Genomic DNA, 13,668 nt, shown 5'->3' on the forward strand with positions numbered 1-13,668 from the left:
ACAATGCAAAAGATGAGGCTCCAAAAAAATTGGGTAATACTAATCTGGCTGCACCGGCAGGGCACAAGCCAGAAAAAAAGGCTCCTCTATCTACTCCTATCTAGTGTTTGCAACCAACCAATGTTGATGGATACGGATGGATGCACACTAATAGGAGAAGAAAAAATGAGCTGCACTCAAAGACAAATATGTGTGAGGCAGTGACGCACGTTGAGCGTCCTACAACCAGACGTAGCTGCAGGACACTCTACTCAGCGTGAGCTGCACTCACACACAGTCAGAGACCTCTCAGACAGCCGTCAACAGTGCAGCTAAGTGGGCACTGGCACTGACAGGCTGCAGAAAGGCTCCGCTGTGTACTCCTATATAGTGTTTGCAACCACCGTAGATGGAGACGGATGGATGCACACTAATAGAAGAAAAAATGAGCTGCACTCAAATAAAAATATGTGTGAGGCACTGACGCACGCTGAGCGTCCTACAGCCAGACGTAGCTGCAGGACACACTACTCAGCGTGAGCTGCACTCACACACAGTCAGAGACCTCTCAGACAGCCGTGAACAGTGCAGCAAAGTGGACACTAGTACTGAAAGGCTGCAGAAAGGCTCCGCTGTCTACTACTACCGTGTTTCCCCGAAAGTAAGACCCTGTCTTACATTAATTTTACCCCAAAAAGTCCCACCCTGTCTTACATTCGGGGGAGGTCTTACATTAGCCGAAAAAAAATGACAATTTCTTTTTAACCAATAAATTAACATTTATTAACATGCTGTTATACCCCATAACAGTGCCGTATCCCACTGCACACAGCCCCACACCCCATAACAGTGCCGTATCCCACTGCACACAGCCCCACACCCCATAACAGTGCCGTATCCCACTGCACACAGCCCCACACCCCATAACAGTGCCGTATCCCACTGCACACAGCCCCACACCCCATAACAGTGCCGTATCCCACTGCACACAGCCCCACACCCCATAACAGTGCCGTATCCCACTGCACACAGCCCCACACCCCATAACAGTGCCGTATCCCACTGCACACAGCCCCACACCCCATAACAGTGCCGTATCCCACTGCACACAGCCCCATACCCTATACAGTACATGTTTCCCTACTTGGTTTTTAAATGCTGGACGTTTTCCTCTGCGGTGCGGCTGTGGGTGCAGAAGGCCTGTGCTGCAGGGAACGCTGTGCCAATCAGCAGGGAAACAGCAGTGACGTGGGGCTGGGGCGGCCAATTACAGCCCGAGCTGCTTGACCAATCAGTGCTCGAGCCGGGGGCCGGCGGTGACGTGGGGAACAGGGGCGGCCAATGAGCTGTTGAGCTGGGCGGATTGCGGGGTTAACACGGCGAGTTAACCCCATGAGCGCTGGACCTGCCCAGCTGCACCTGAGGACACCTCTGGAGCCTGGGGACCCAATGGGGGACAGCGGCGGCCCAAAGGTAAGGGCCTTACATTTCACAGCGGCCCCCAACCCTGCCTTACATTCGGGGGAGGCCTTACATTGAAGGACCCCCCGTAACCCCCACCCTGTCTTACTTTCGGGGGGGTCCTACTTTCGGGGAAACACGGTAGTGTTTGCAACCAACGTATATGGATACGGATGGAAGCACACTAGATTGAAATTATGTAAAAAATGCAGCTCAAAAAATAAAAGATGTATGAGGCAGCAGTGATCACACTGGGTGGCCTACAGCCTGACGTGGCTGCAGGACCCACTCCACAGCGTGAGCTGCACTCACACAGCCCTTGCAGACAGCTGTGAACACTGCTGCTAGGGCAAAGAAGGCTACAGTGGTGGTTTATGTAGCCTGGGTAAAGCACTAGATGTTTGGTGGAATCGCTATTTCTAACTGTCCCTCACAGTCTTCTACAGCAGCCTGTCCCTAACTGAATTCACAGCAGAGTGACCAGAAATGGCGGCTGCGGTGGCTTTTATAGTGCATCATGACATCATTTCGGCAGCCAATCACAGCCATGCCAATAGTTAACATGCCTACATGCCTAACAGGATGTGCCCACACTTCGGAGGATTCCCATTGGCTTAATCAAAGCAAGCAGGCTCATAGCATGATGGGAACTTCCGATTCCGGAATCCGATATGACAAAAGTATCGGAAGTCCGTATCGGAATTCCGATACCGCTAATATCGGCCGATACCCGATACTTGCGGTATCGGAATGCTCAACACTAGTAAGAATACAAGGACAGAACAATGGAAAGGACACCATTGTAGGCATTTACTACAGGCCGCCTGGGAAAGCTGAAGATATGGATGAACTCTTTATGCATCAAATGGCCAAGTTCTCCAAAAAATGACAAAGTTGTCATGAGAGATTTCAACTATCCAGACATTTGTTGGAATCTCTCTCAGGCAAAACTAACAGGTCAAGGAAATTTTTATCCTCTCTTGCTGACAACTTTATCTTCCAAAAGGTAGGGGAGAAAACAAGGGGATCTGCTACCTTGGATCTAATCCTTATAAACAGGGAGGAAATGATTGAGGAGGTAAAAGAGGCTGGGACCCTAGGAGGTAGTGACCATGCTATTTTAGAATTTTGGATAAGTAGAGGAGGAAGACCTGTGAAAACTCAGATGTCAAGGTTAGATTTCAGAAAGGCAGATTTTAAGGGATTCAGAAAGAGAATTGGAGGAATCCAATGGCTGGATATCCTTAAAGACAAAAATGTCCAGGAAGGATGGGAAAACTTGAAAAATGAAATTCTCGAAGCACAATTGTTAACAATTCCAAAAAGAGGGAAGAATAGGAAGCAATTAAGGAACCAGGATGGATGAACACAGAACTTAAGCACATGCTAGAAAGGAAGAAAGAAATGTTTATAAAATGGAAAGAGGGAGGCATATCTAAAGAAGAATATAATGCTGTCTGCAGAACCTGCAGGGCACAAATCAGATTACTAAAGCTGACGATGAATTGAGGCTTGCAAGAGACGTCAAAAGCAATAATAAAGGATTTTGGGGATATGTCAAAAGTAAAAGAAAAGTCAAAGATGCTATAGGATTTTTACAGGATGAAAAAGATGAAATGGTAAGACAGGATGTTGAGAAGGCCGAACTTTTAAATTCCTATTTTGCATCTGTTTTCTCTCAGAAAGGAAATGTAACATCAACTGTTCTTCACTGTCCTATTAAGGGAATAGAAGAATACAGGATATCTATAAACAGAAAGATAGTGAGGAAACACTTAGCTAACCTAAATGAATTCAAGTCTCCAGGTCCAGATGAATTACACCTCAGAGTACTGAAGGAGATAGCAGAAGAAATTTTTGAACCCTTCTCCATAATCTTTGAAAATTCTTGGAGGACAGAAGTCCCAGAAGACTGTAGAAGAGCAAATGTTGTTCCTATCTTCAAAAAGGGGAAGAAGGTGGACCCAGGCAACTATACTGGTATAGAAGTCAGACTCACCAGCCTAAAGATCTTTGAACAAATTATAAAACAACATGTATGTCAGTACCTGGATAAGAATGAAGTGACTAAACAGAGTCAGCATGGGTTTGTAACTAATAAGTCATGTCAGACTAACTTAATTTCCTTCTATGACGGAATCACTGATTGGGTGGATCAGGGAAATGCTGTAGATATAGTACATCTTGATTTCAGCAAAGCATTTGACAAAGTATCTCACACAATGCTTATTGAAAAAATGACTAGGTATGGAATGGACAAGACAACTGTTAGGTGGATTCATAACTGGCTTAGTGATCAGACCCAAAGAGTGGTTGTAAATGGCTGCACATACAGTTGGAAGAATGTCTCAAGTGGGGTACCACAGGGCTCTGTCTAGGGCCCTGTATTGTTAAACATCTTTATCAATGATTTAGATGAAGGAATTGAGGGTAAAGTGATTAAATTTGCTGATGACACAAAGCTAGGAGGGATAGCTAATACTAGAGAAGAGAGAGAGTGGATTCAAAAAGATATAAATAAACTGGAGCAGTGGGCAGCAACTAACAGAATGTTTTTTAACACGAACAGGGAAAGATGCAAACTACTACATCTGGGCAATAAAAATGAAAAAAGCATATACAGAAAGGGAGGAATAGGGCTAAGCAACAGCACATGTGAAAAAGACTTGGGTATACTAATAGACCAATGACTGAATATGAGTCAACAGTGTGATGCAGCAGCAAAAAAGGCAAATGCAATTCTAGGATGTAATAACAGAAGCATAGAGTCTAGATCACGTGAAGTCATTATTGCCCTCTACTCCTCTTTGGTGAGACCTCATCTGGAATACTGTGCCCAGTTTTGGGCGCCACATTTTAAAAAGACATCAACAAACTGGAGCAAGTTCAGAAAGTAGCAACCAGACTGGTGACCGGTTAGCAAACCCTGTCTTATGAGGAAAGGTTGCATGATTTGGGAATGTTTAGCTTGCAAAAGAGAAGACTGAGAGGAGACTTAATAGCTGTCTACAAATATCTCTAGGGCTGTCACATTGTAGAAGGATCATCTTTATTCTCATTTGCATAAGGAAGGACTAGAAGCAATGGGATGAAACTGAATGGAAGGAGACACAGATTAGATATTAGAAAAAACTTTTGACAGTTGGAGTGATCAATGAGTGGAACAGGCTGCCACGAGAAGTGGTGAGTTCTCCTTCAATGGAAGTCTTCAAACAGAGGCTGAACAGACATCTGTCTGGGATGATTTAGCGAATCCTGCTTTGAGCAGGGGGTTGGACCAGATTGCCTTCCAACTCTACGATTCTATGATTCTGTAGTCTTCTTGAAGGAAATGAGGACCAATTTAGTTTAGCTGGTTTCATCCTTTTCTTAGTTTAGGTTCCAATTCTAGGAATTTTATTGATTACTATGATGATTTATTGTTATGAATTTCCCTCAATACCGCATGGTCCGCCTAGAGGTAGTATTAGCTTTGCTGTATCTACTTTTAATAAATATGGGTCAATTCATCATTTGGCCTTAATTGATTTAGGGATATTTATCTGTATGAAACAATAAAAGTTAGGGGAACGGATATATTTTATTAAAATCGCCTATATGTGTTAATGTTGCATTGTTTACATCGTGCTCCCCATCAAGGATTGGCGCTACATAAAGTGAGCGTGATACGTAGTGGTTTGTGACAGTATGCGCAATAGTATCTCATGTCTGCCCATTGCCATTATGTAATATGGTGGTGCGGTTCACTGTGAGTCTGTGCCCTTGGTAAGGGCTTTAGCTTGCGTTCCATGGCCGTGCCTCGTATATTTATATCAGCTGACCAGAGCATGCGCTCTGAGTGGGTGCAAACCTGGTCCCTCAGTTACCCGGAAGCGGTAAGGGAATCTTCCTCACCGGATTGGTTATGTGCACATTGCGCCTTGCTATGGGAGCGGTGAGTGGAGAATCGACGCATGCATGTCAGTGTGGACATGCGCAGTGTGAGTTAGGGACATGACCTACTTTGGCATCCATGGCTGGCGGGCATCAATGAGCAGTATGTTTAATGGAGGGATGTATCGACGCGACCCAGCTACTATACCACAACAGGACACTTGATTAGAGATGAGCGACTTTGCCTTTTTTTTCGGGTCGAGTCGGGTTTCATGAAACCCGACTTTCGCAAAAGTCGGGTTGAACGAGATCGGCCGACTATAGGGAAAAGTCGGAGGCCGACTGAAACACGAAACCCAATGCTAGTCAATGGGGAAGCAAAGTCGGCAGAGAGTGGAGGACAGTAAACACACCTACAGTGCCCATTTCAATGCCAAAAACATCAATTCTTATTACTTCATAATAATAGTTGCGTATTGAAAACTGGGGCTTATTTGGCTAAAGTTGTGGGGGGATAGGGCTGGCTCCAGGTTTTCGGGTGCCCTGGGCCTAAGAGTGTCAGTGCACCCCTTTAACACATACCACAACACTCAATGCTCCGATATGCCACAGAAATATAGGTATAGTACAATGACAAATGCTTGACTGCTTACATGACTGATCTATTTTAAATTGTACAATAGCTCAAAAAAAGGACAGTATATTATTCTATAAAGTATTATGGCCACCACATTGTGCCCCATACAGAAAAATGAGCCCCATATATTTCTCCATACAGAATTATTGGTCACATATAATGTTCCATACAGTATATGATGAGCTCCACATAATGCTACAGTATATGATGGTCCCCATGGACGATGCTCCAGTGTGTTATAGGTCCAAATAATGCTCCATATATAATGGGCCCCATTTCTAATGCTCCAGTTTATAATGTGCCCCATAGATGCTGCTCCAGTGTCTGATCTGCTCCATTTGGAATGCTCCAGTATATGATGGGCCTCATGGATGATGCTCCAGTGTATGATGGGCCCAAATAATGCTCCATATATAATGGGCCCCATTTCTAATGCTCCAGTGTATCATGTGCCCAATAGATGCTACTCCAGTGTCTGATGTCCCCCATTTGGAATGCTCCAGTATATGATGGGCCCCATTTTTAATTAACCCAGGCATGGTATGTGAAAAGAGCTCCATGGAGTAATCTGAAGTGTGGGCTGCTGCATCCTTCACTTTTGGTGTGGGTGAAAGACACAAGGAAAGGCGTTGCTCCTGACCAGAAGCCTGCACTTAACGACTCAGTGCTTGCATTTTTTTAAACTTCAGAAGAGGAGGCGATAGAGCTGGAGGCTGTTTCAGCAATGTAACCCAAAAACAGTTCATGATGCTCCAGCTTTAAAAGCAGTCTACCTAGTCCCAGAAAATGGAGCCTTACAGGCCTTCCAGAGCTACACCATGACGCAGGCTTAACACCTCCTGCCTTAGCTGTTATTGTGTTTTTGGCACTACCAGCAGATGCACCACCACCACCAGTACCAGGTGGTCCCCCATGCCCACATTCGCATCCTCTTCCACCATACTTCCTCATGTTTTGGAAAATGGACCCAAAATACCAGCAGATATATGGTACTGTATCAGAAGTGTACAGCTCTATACAGTCTAGGGATAACAGTAAATCTCTGTATATATTTCATGAGTCATACACAGACGCTCACAGGCTCAGTATGGATTACCCAATAAAATGTTGAAAAAGGGTACAGTATCACCAGATACAAGGTATATATAGTATAGTGTAAACATTCTGAATCTCCATATACATTTCAGGAGGCAGACACAAACGCTCTCAGGCCCAGTATGGATTACACAAGAATATGAAAAGCGTTAAATGTGTAATGTAACACAAGCGTACAGCTGTATACAGTGTTGGGGTAATCTTAAAGCTCCTAATATATTGCCGGAGTAACAGACATAAGTTCACAGGCTCATTATCGATTACACCAGAATCTAAATAGCTAAAAAGGTTGCTGTATCAGAAGCATACTGCTGTATACAGTGTTGGCCAAATTTGAAATATCGGTATATATTTCCGGAGTCACCCTCAGACGCTAACTCAGTCTGGGTTTGACCATAATAAAAAATGTAAAAAAGGTACTGGATAACAAGATAGCAAGTATATATATTATAGGGTACAATTGTAATCTCTGTATACATAGTCCCATAGTAACTCTCAGACGCTTACTCAGTATGGATTTGACCGTAATACTAAATGTCGAACAAAGGTACTGTATAACAAGATACAAGCTGTATCGAGTATAGGTTAAAAATTGGTATCTCCGATTCACCGTATATATAGAAGGCGTAAACCACTCACTCACTATGGATGATACCGTAATATAAAATTGTGAACAAACGTACTGTATCAACACATACCAGGTGTATCCAGTCTAGGGGTAATTGTAAATTTCCGTATATACTTCCGTAGTCAGACACAGACACTCACAGGCTCACTATGTATTACACCAGAATTTAAAAAGTAGAAAAAGGGAAAGGTAGTCGAAGCGTACAACAGTCTACAGTGTGGTGGTACTTTTAAATCTTCGTATATATTTCAATCTCAGTAAGCCAGTCCCGACTCTCCACTACTGGAAACTACATGGATACAAGTACAGACTGAAAGTCGAGTGTTAGCAGAAATATGGGAATTACTCATTGCGGAAAAACCTCCCAGTAGATGTTGCAGAGGCAAAGCACACCCTCAATTGCTGTGTCTGTGGAGACAGCGAAAACAGTTCTTTGTGAAGAAAGAATAGCTTTATTCTAGTAGCGTGCATCACCGTTACTCGTCTCCATCAAATTGTGATCACAGGGAGAGATGTAGACATGGTCCTCACTGCCTATCATGATGTGTCTGGTCATTTTGGAGTGCAAAAGACAGAAGCCACAGGCCGTAGGCGATTCTATTGGATTGGCATGAGAGGAGACATTGAAAAATGGTGGCAGGAATGTCATACGTCTTTGACTATCACAACTGTGAAAGGTTATCATAAAGCTCCACTGCATCAGCTTGTAAGTTGATGTCCATTACAAATGGTAGCCATTGATCATCTGAAGGTAGAGGCCAGCAGGACATGCCATAGCTACATATTAACCATCATCGATCAATACTCCAATTTTCTAGTGGCCGTCCCTGTGAAGGATTTAACTGCTCAGACTAAACAGTGGTGGAGCGGGGAGAGGTAAGTATTGCAACTTGCAAGTGCTGTGGCCATGACCATGCAGGGGGGCACACTCGTGGCCGATGGTACTGGCACAGGGCCCCTCATAATACGCTGGTGTGTCTGATGGCGAGTGGGCCCCCCACCGTCAGAGACACTGTATTGTACTATGATGGGCTCTGTGCCACTGCCGTCGGCCATCAGTGGGCCCATCCACCCTTTTCAGAGCAACGGCACTTGCCCAGGTGCACCAGGTGTTGACCCCAGCCATTGGGGGGTGGGTGGACAGCCCACTTAGGGAGGTTTAAAAAATGGCATATATTGATGTGTTGGCTGGACATTCAGCTGCTGCAAAGGGCGGAATTGGGCTAGTCCGAGGAAGAGGAGGACAAAAGCGAGGCAGTTTTCTGGCAACCTATGTGTCATCAGGGGAAGGTGAGACAAAATCCTTTGAAACCCATGCATGGTTCATTTTAATGAAGGTTAGATCATCAACATTTTGGGTTGACAGACGTGTCCTTTTTTCTGTCAGGATTGATCCAGCAGCACTGAAGACTCTTTCAGATAGCACACTAGCAGCAGGGCAAGCGAGCTCCTGTAAGGCATATTGTGCCAATTCAGGCCAGGTGTTCAGTTTAGAGGCCCAATAGTCAAAGGGGAATGACCTGTGAGGGAGAACATCGACATGGGAGAAGTAGTTTGTAACCATAGTTGACAACTGCTGTCTCCTGTCACTTTTAATCGATGCAGTATTAGCAGTCGTGTGAGCGGTACTTGAGAAATCATTCCACAACATGGTCATTAAACCCCTGTCTCCAACACCACTTTGGCTGTGTGCACCCCGAACACCTCTTCCATTTTGACCACTACGGCTCGTGGGAGAACCAGCACCGCTGCTGTGTGCTCGGAAAACCTCAAACGGTTTACCAGAGTTGCTTGTTTGTTAGCCAATATTATCTCTAGGTTCTCCTATGGCATGATGTTGTGTAATTTGCCTTTGTAGCGTGGATCGAGGATGCTGGCCAGCCAGTAGTCATCATCCCTCATCATTTTGGCAATGCGGGGGTCCCTTTTTAGGATCCGCAAGGCATAATCGCACATGTGGGCCAATGTTCCAGGTGTCAATGCTGCACTGCCACTACTGGGTGGAGGAGCACTTTCTGGCAAATCCACATCCCAACAGTCACGCATAAACACTGTTCTTGACCTTGGAACGCCAACATTTTCTCTTGCCCCCTGAGAAGCATCCTCCTGCCCAAAATAATCATCCCCCTCATCCTTCTCCTCTTCCTCTTCTTCTTCCACCTCGTCCAGGACAGTTCCATGTCCAGACAATGGCTTACTGTCATTAAGGCTTTCCTCCTCCTCTTTCTCCGCTGCAGACGCCTGATCCTTAATGTGCATCAAATTTTGCATGAACAGACGCATAAGTGGGATTCTCATGCTTATGATGGCGTCGTCTGTGCTTACCAGCCGTGTACATTCCTCAAAACACTGAAAGACTTTACAGAGGTCTTTCAGCTTTGACCACTGCACATCCGACAATTCCATGTCTTCCCTCAAACTGCCTGCCTGTGTATCCTCCCACAAATGCATTACAGCCTGCCTCTGTTCGCACAGCCTCTCAACCATGTGCAGGGTGGAGTTCCACCTTGTTGCAACGTCTATGATTAGGTGGTGCTTGGGGAGGTGGAGCAATCGCTGCAGCTTCTGCATATGAGTGGAGTGGATGTTTGAGCGATGGATGAGCGAGCACAGACTTCGCACCTTATGTAGCAGGGATGTTAACCCGGATAATTATTAAGGAAGCACTGCACCACCAGGTTCAAGTGTGAGCCAGGCAAGGTATGTGTGTGAGTTTTGCACGAGCTATGGCTGCCACAAAATTATGGCCGTTATCACTGACTACCTTGCCTGCCTCAAGATGTAGACTGCCCAGCCATGACATAGTTTGTTGCTGCAAGTAGTCGGCCAGTACCTCCGCGGTGTCTGTTGTCGCCCAAAGACATCATCTTTAACATAGCCTGCTGACGCTTACCACTAGCTGTTCGATAGTGGGACACCTCGTGTGCAACACTGCCAGCTGCGGATGGAGTGCTCGTGTGACTGCGCTCTGTGGACGAGCTTTCGCTAAATGCAGAGGAGGAGGGTCGAAAGCCTACAGCCAACTGTTTCTTATACCATGGGCTAGGCAGCACTGTTCCACCGCTGCTGTCCCCTGTGGAGCCTGCATCCACCACCTTAACCCAGTGCACAGTGATGAACACGTATCGGCCCTGGCCATGCCTACTGGTCCATGCATCTGTTGTGAGGAGCACCTTTCCATTCACTGACTGTTTTAGTGCATGGACAATGCGGTCTTTCACATGCCGGTGGAGGGCAGGGATAGCTTTTCGAGAAAATAAGTGCCGACTGGGTAGGTCATAGTATGAGACAACATATGCCATAAGCTCATGGAAAGCTTCGCTTTCAACCAAATGGTAGGGCATCATCTCTAATGAGATTAGTTTGGCAATGTAGGCATTCAGACTCAGTGTACGCGGATGAGAGGATGAGTACTTTCTTGTCCTACTCAGAGTGTCTGGTAGGGTGAGCTGGACTGGAGAGCTGCACATGGGGGAAGTAGCAGTGGACCGGACGGAGTGAGAGGGGGTTGGTGATGCTATTTGTGGTGATGGCCTAGATTCAGTGTTGTTTTCCAAAACCATTGTGAATCCCTAAGTGCCTTGGCCTTGCGACGACAACTCCACATTTAGTGCTGGAGGTGTGCTTAATGGTGGTGGTGGTCTTACAGTGGGGGAAGCAATGGGTCATTGCTGGCTACCTGCAGACGGAGCTGGTACACATGTACTACCCGAGGTTTTGTAGTCCATCCACCCTTGCAAGTACCTGTTGATTAAATGTCTAAGCATGCAACTGGTATTCAAATTTCTGAGATGTTTACCTTGGCTAAAGGTCCTTCCGCACTTCTTACAGGTAACCTTTGCCTCATCAGTAGGATGTTGGACAAAGACGTGCCACACTGCACTCTTCCTACTATGGTATACATTTTCTGGCCTTGCACGCTGTGCTAATTTGACCGTCTGGCCAAGCTGTCCTGCAACTCTTTAAGTTTTTGCTCCACGTTTTTGGTCAGCTACGGGACTGCCAGATAACCGCTGCTGTGATGTCAATGCCTGCTGCGGATCCATCTCCTTATCTTAACTATTGCCAGCACAACCCTCCTCCCCCAATGAATGCCAATCCGGGTCAAGAACTGGGTCATCATCACCTCCTCTTCAAAGTCATCTGCACATTCCGCTTTACCTTCCTCTGTGTCACTGTGTAAGGTTATAGTATTTGTGAAAGGGCACCTAAGTTTCATCAGAGTCAGATTCTGGCTCAATATACTGCGAGGGCAATGTAGTGCTCTGCGTCAATGTACCAGCAGAATCATCTAGCAGTGGCTGTGCATCAGTGCACTCCATGTCAGATTCATCTTGGACTGCGGAATTCAGGATTTGACTGGATAACCCAGACATGGTATGTAAAAAGAGCTCCATAGAGTAATCAGAAGTGTGGGCTGCCACATCCTTAACTTTTGGTGGTGGTGAAGGACACAAGGAAAGGTGTTTTTCCTGACCAGAACCCTGCACTGATGATTCCGTGCTTGCAGGTTTCAAACGTTCAGAAGAGGAGGCAATAGAGCTGTTCCTGATGCTCTGGCTTTAAAAGCGGTTTTCCTACTCCAAGAAAAGGGAACCTTACAGGCCTTCTTGGGCCAGAAGATGACGCAGGCTCAACACCTCCTGTGTTTGCTGCTATTGTGCTTTTGCCAGAACCAGCCAATGCACCACCACCATCAGTACCAGCTGTGCCCCCCTGCCCACGTACGCGGCCTCTTCCACCATACTTCCTCATGTTTGGGGAAAATGTACCAAAAATACCAGCAGAGAGATGGTACTGTATGATGAGCGTCCACCAGTGTAAGGTGTATTCAAAAAATTAAATCTACGGATATATTTTGTTAGTCACAGACGCTCTCACAGTATGTATTTGACCGTAATCCAACAAGCAGATATACAGAACTGTATCAGAAGTGCAGAGCTGTATAAGTTTTTTGTGTAACTATCAATCTCCGTATATATATTTACGGAGTGTCACACACACACGCTGACTCTGTATAGATGTGACTGTAATGCGAACAGCAGATATACAATACTGTTTGAGAATCGGACAGCTCTATACGGTGTGTATGGAAAATTGTCAATCTCCGTCTATTTGTATACGGACTGACACACGCTGTCTGTCTAGTTTTGACCATAATTAATCATCAGATATACGAAACTGTTTGAAAAGCGGACAGTTGTCTAAGGTGTACAGTAGGTCTGGAAAAATGGAAAAACTCCTCGGCTTGTTTTTCCAGTCACACCCAGATAGCTTCTCTTTGTCCGTGATACCAGCCGGTACACGGTAGTGTGTGAGGAGCGTACACCGCTATGCGGTGTGTGAGGAGCGTACACCACTATGCGGTGTGTGTATGGAAAATTGTTAATCTCCGTCTATTTGTACACGGACTGACACACGCGGTCTCTGTCTAGTTTTGACCGTAATCAAACAGCAGATATACCAATCTGTTTGAAAAGCGGACAGCTATAAAAGGTGTAGGTCTGGAAAAATGGAAAAACTCCTCGTTTTTTTTTCCAGAGTCACACACAGATAGCTTCACTGTTTGAAAGCGGACACCTCTATAAGGTGTAGGTCTGGAAAAATGGAAAAACTCATTTTTTTTTCCAGAGTCACACACAGATAGCTTCACTGTTTGAAAGTGGACACCTCTATAAGGTGTAGGTCTGGAAAAATGGAAAAACTCCTCGGTTTTTTTAACAGAGTCACACACAGATAGCTTCACTGTTTGATAAGCGGACAGCTCTATAAGGTGTAGGTCTGGAAAAATCGTAAGACTCCTCGTTTTTTTTTACCAGAGTCACACCCAGATAGCTTCTATTTGTCCGTGATACCAGCTGGTACACGGCAGTGTGTGAGGAGCGTACACCACTATACGGTGTGTGAAAAAATGAACGCTCAGTAACTCACCAGAACAAAATAATAAAAGTGGGAGTTCTTTGAAAAAATCAGTTTGAACAGCAGTGTGCACACA

Source organism: Dendrobates tinctorius, unplaced genomic scaffold, assembly GCF_039654945.1.
Source record: "Dendrobates tinctorius isolate UK_male_01 unplaced genomic scaffold, ASM3965494v1 ptg000056l, whole genome shotgun sequence".
In the NCBI taxonomy this organism is placed as follows: domain Eukaryota; kingdom Metazoa; phylum Chordata; class Amphibia; order Anura; family Dendrobatidae; genus Dendrobates; species Dendrobates tinctorius.